The sequence below is a fragment of the Triticum aestivum genome, chromosome 7D, assembly GCF_018294505.1.
Source record: "Triticum aestivum cultivar Chinese Spring chromosome 7D, IWGSC CS RefSeq v2.1, whole genome shotgun sequence".
NCBI lineage: Eukaryota > Viridiplantae > Streptophyta > Magnoliopsida > Poales > Poaceae > Triticum > Triticum aestivum.
Genome location: NC_057814.1, coordinates 197,377,158 through 197,382,514, shown reverse-complemented (window position 1 = coordinate 197,382,514; position 5,357 = coordinate 197,377,158). Strand labels below are relative to the sequence as shown.

The 5,357-nt window shown below is 40.8% G+C and overlaps 1 long non-coding RNA gene across 2 annotated transcripts; it reads right to left on the bottom strand.

Annotated features, from left to right (window-relative positions):
• Positions 1-274: 274 nt before the first annotated feature.
• LOC123170224 (uncharacterized) lies at positions 275-4,752 on the bottom strand. Of its 2 annotated transcripts, XR_006485102.1 has the most exons (5): positions 4,587-4,752; positions 4,133-4,314; positions 2,304-2,704; positions 1,166-1,265; positions 275-363 (listed from the first exon to the last, which is right to left on the bottom strand). It is a non-coding gene; the product is annotated as an uncharacterized lncRNA (long non-coding RNA). The 2 variants fall into 2 exon arrangements; XR_006485101.1 differs by lacking the exons at positions 4,133-4,314; positions 4,587-4,752 and having other exon boundaries at positions 2,304-3,338.
• Positions 4,753-5,357: the final 605 nt, after the last annotated feature.

The window sequence follows — 5,357 nt, the reverse complement described above, 5'->3', positions numbered from 1 at the left end:
CTCTCCCACAACCCGCTCAACAACTACCCGGCTCCTGCTTCCATGAAAATGCAATATATTTCATAGTCACCAAAAGGCAACAAAAGTAAGATCACCAATTAAATCCTAGTATGATGAAACATTTATGCCGAAATAGATACGAAGCAACTCATAGATTAAAGTTAAATCTAGCAATATAGTACACGTGGCACCAGAGTAAACCCCATATTAAACAATGTGGTAGATAGTGTTTACCTGAATGCTGACAGAGGTATACCAAGTAACAAAGCTAGTCACAGCCAAAGCTCGATGCCTCCAAACCAAAGTTTAACTCCTAACAGGAAATGTCTCCAAATCAAGCTAGCTGCGGCCAAACTTTGAAACCTGAAAAAATGGAGGGGAAAACGAAATCAGGAAAGGCAAGAGAAAGAAAGTCATATAGGATAAAATTATCTCACTGCTCCAAACATATACAGTACTGCTAAGAAATCTCCTTATTAGTTCTTTTATAGAATTAGCCCACTGATGAGATAAGATAGTAAATATAGTTATTTCTTACAACAATCTTTGGAAGATTAGTATTAAACATATACATCGGGAATTCACAAAAAAAACATATACATCGGGAGAAGAAGTGGTTTTTTCCAAAGAACCAACTGAACAAAGAAACTACAATTAATAAAGTAACACATAGTCCGTGATGTAATTCGTAGCAGTACAGGTCCGCTGATGTTACCGCACAAACACAAATTACCTGAAGCCTGCCAATCAAATTGAGTACGGTATGTATTAAAAGAACTACTATGTGAGCTAAGGAAGCAGCATCGAGGACGCAAGGAAATACGATTGTCACTTGTCAATACATTCCCCTAATCTCCCGAATTATACACTACATGCTCATACACTTCTATTTTTGCATCCTATATTATGTTTGATAGCTCAGTTGTTCCTGAATTACACCAAATAGAATATCAATTCTTTTGGAAAAGGTAGACATCCATATAAAAGACATGGTGTTTAAATACTTTTATTAAAAGCCATAACTTAAGTTCACAGAGGCAATAGAACAAATTATCTATAGTTTCCTTGTGCTCTAGATTGTAGGTTCATCACAGGTGCAAGATAAGAAATTAAATTGCTTTGAAGAATATAAATATAGCAAATGAAGAAATCAGCCGCTGCCTACCGGACTCAGGTTTGCAGCATACAAACATATATACAGACCATGAATGTACTATGACTTCAGAAGAATATGCATTAATCCGCCATATTGTAGGGAAACAAATCTGGAGCACAAAGTAGAGAGAAACACCTGTAACACACGTGCATGATATAACACTACCTGAATGTAACAAAATATAATTGTATTTCTAATGGAACAAAATAGAGCTGTGGGCATTAACACTGTATTTGGGCATGGTACTCAAGATGCTTCTTTATTTTTTGTTCTTATTACATCATGTACACTTCAAAGAGAGGCGCCGACTCTACAACTTTTCAAGCATCAAACTATATAAGAGTAATTACCCGTGCATTTTGCCACTGTTTGTTAGAAATACATCACATCAGAGATGCAGAACCCATTTTCTCTTAGGTCAATAACAAACATTAAACCTTGGAGACGGGATTAGCAATTCCGTGGAACATTAACTTCTCCCACTGGTTCAATACACTCTTCAATTTTGATGCTTATTTTAGCAGCATGGTAAATGCCATTTGCTGCTTCAATACACTATATATGCATGGTTATGCAAATCAAAATTGAAAGATGGACTGCTACAGAAGTGTAGAAAACATGCATGGTGGTGTTGTAAGAGTGAATACTTATTTATGAGATAAATCGGCATATGAGCTGATACTGTATAAATTAGGAAGAAAAAATTGAACTATGCACCATTGAAAGACAAATTATGAAGTCCACATTTTTGCTGAGACATATTGCAGATTTATATTAGCATTCAACATCTATTCACAGAAGACAAAAAAGGTCAGTCGATTTGCAAAGCACACATCTGCATGAATATGTCACAAGTTATATGTTTGTCTTAAGGTTACAGAATGATGATCAATTCTCAGGGTAAAACTAACTGTAACATGCCTCTCATTATTATTTTTGTTAGAGAAGAAGTTACATTTGCTACGTACTAAAATTGTTGGGGTTCCAGACCTTGGGTTATCTGAAGTGTGGGTAAGTTGTAGAGGTTAACAGCATGGACATCATTCCAATTTTACGGCATGGGCAAAAACATGTCAGAATGCAAGTATGCAGGTCATGTATCCCATTGTTTCTGCTTCTGCAATGAATATGTTGAAAGGCGAGTTACCTATTAGGGAGAGACTCAGCTCAATGTCCGCAGCTGAAATCAGTGTATCCTCTTTCTGTCAACCTTCTGTATCTTTGAAATCTTCAAGCTCATGTCATGGTATTTGCTTCAAGGACAACAAACAAATCAGGTATGTGATCCAACAAGAGAAAGGCAATTTAACAAATCCATTCAGAAATTGAGAGGTTGATAGCATTTTACTTATGTGATGACTACCTCGACCAAAATCCATATATCTTGGAAGATGCAGGGCACCAATCAGAACCATATTAAAGCAGTAGACAGAGAGGTCCGCGAAGAAGAAATAAATGCAAGAACAGAAAAAGGGAAAAGGAAAAGGAAAGTGAAGTGTATTACTGTATTGATGCCACGACGAACATACGACCTCGACCCCTTATCACCTACAGTGCAACACGGAGGAATGAAGAAACAATTTCTAGTCCCAAGACTGATGCTGGATTCTACATTGTTGAATCTTTAGATGCATTGGTAAGTGGATATATAATGAAACTGCAACAATACAAAGCTAAATAGATTCTTATAAAAGGATTAAATAATCAACTAAAGGAATGTCTAAAGATGAAAATTATTTGCATCAGACCCATCGGAAGTAGCTTTTGCCATGTAGTTTATGAGCTAAAGCTGAGCATTTACTAATCGATAAAAGCATCAAGCATCATCAGCTATAAAACAAACTACATTTTCTAATAAGATGGCACAGGCATGAAATGCCGAAGAAGCAGTCATGAGAAATCTGGACCTTCCTCGAGTTGCCTTTGTGTAAATAGGAGGCATTTTTGTCTATGTAACCCTGAGAGCACAGAACCAAGCATGAGAAATCTGAACCTTCCTCGAGTTTCCTTTGTGTAAACAGGAAAATTGAAATCCTTTGCCACACATCTGAACCTTCCAAGAAGCTGCTATCAGGGTTACACAAAGGCAACAAAAACTACTCTGAAAATTTCATTGATAGCTAGAGATCTTGGTCCTGACAAGCAAAATAGGCAGTCATGTTTTTATTTAACAAAAGAATCTAGCATATTTACTTCAGTTTAATTAAACCTCCAACGGAGACTAACAAATGATGGAGGATGCAGCCATCATTGCAAAAGCTTCGCCAGCATCAAAAGTTGGAGCACCCCGCTGAACGGATAAGGTACTCTTATACTACATGCTCACATTGCCAAACACTCCATAAGAATAATAAACAATAACATTCAAATTTATTTCAAATGGTAGAATATTCATCAAATCAAACAAATCAATATTGCTTGACGTGATCTCACTCCTGCGCAGTGCTTGCTATGTGTTCATCATCTACTTACGCCTCATGGGTGTTTCGCTTCGTGGCTGAGGACTTCGACGATCAAGAGGCGTTTCTTTTGTACTCCCTCCGTTCCTAAATAGAAGTCTTTATATAGATTTCAATATGGACTACTTACGAAGCAAAATGAGTGAATCTACTTACGCCTCATTTTTCACCATGAATGTTATTTCGTGGTGAAAAATTTGCAAGTTGCTAAAACTTTTGATCTAATTTCATGTCTCAAAATTTCATATTTTTTTATTCTATTTTTCATTTTCTTTTAAATTTACTGTTCATGGATGGTGTAGGTGCATCTGGGAGTAGAAAATCCACTCTGTTATATTTTTATATTGCATGGTTTGTTTCATGTCTTGTAAGCTGGTCCTACAGCACCATGTACCTTGTATCGTGTTTCTTTTGCCTTTTCTATTTTTCAGGGTGACATTAATTTAATGTCGGGTCTATGCCTTCTTTCTAAAAAAATCAAGATGTTCATGTAAGCAATGTAGGAGCGATAACCCACCTCTCTTTGCTTCTCTTCTTTTCTCTTGTCCTGCTGCGCATTGAAAATATTCTCTGACTTCTTCGGAGTGACATCCATCCATTCCCAAATTCATGTGCAGACTCATGGCGAAGCTCCACACGGCTTGTTCAGATTTGACTATGCCATGACTTCTCAATTTTCTGACAAGGATTGGTGCAGATCTAAATAGGAAAGGTAACAAAAAATAATCATCAGAGTCATGTTGCACCAAAATCAAACAATTTCTCTATATCTCTGCCACTCAGTCAAAATGTGTATGCACTAAATTAGAGAGCACATGAGAAACTGTTTAAGCAGCATAAATGGATGATTACTACGGTTGTGAGCTCTAATTAAGCTAGGTGTTCAGGCATACAGTAATCAAAACAAATGGCACAACCGAACTAACGATGAGCAATATGATGCACATAGATTACAGGTGCCTGAATCTAACCTAGAGATAGAAGCTTGGTGATGCCTTCGGCAAGTTCAACGACCTCGCCGGCCCGCAGCACAGGGTCAACGGTGCCATGACAACAAAGGACCCTAGCTGAGGCAATCGTCCACGACGTGATCTTCCTCGTCTGCATTGTCGAAGTCTTCTCACCCCAGCCCCCGGTCGAGTTGCCGTCGATCGGGAGTTCCGAGGATTGAGTGGCTGTGCAGATCAAATCGGCGGGCATCAAGACCTGCAGCGCTCAGCAAGGAGCTATGCGGGGCGGCACCATGGGAGCCACACGAGCGACATGCGAGGTTGGGGCGCTCCTTGGCCGCGGGAGGCGAGCAGGGAGAGACAGAAGAGCGGCGGCGTGGTGGCGTGCTTCAATGACGGCGAGGTCGATGGTGGGAAGGCGTGACCAGATCGACCTGTCGCGCAGCCGGCCGCCACCGCTCGCAGACAGAGAGAGAGATGTGAGAGGGGAGGGACTTCCATGGGAGAGAAGAGAGGATGCGTTGACCTGTGGAGCTCGCCGTCGGATGCGTCATGTGTGTCGCCGCCGCCGCAAGGGAGACAGGTCATGGAGGAGACCGCGCGGGCGCGAGCGCCGTTGCGATGCGTGAGTTGTGGGAGAAGACCGGAGCGATGCAGGCGTGGCGGCGCGGGATCCGGCAGGTGGTCGGACGGGTGTGGCTGGAGGTGGGGGAGGGAAGGGAAGGAGGAGGCCGAGCCAAGCGGTGGCGGCGCAACCTCTATGAACCCTAGGCGTGAGAGGGGATCGAGCGC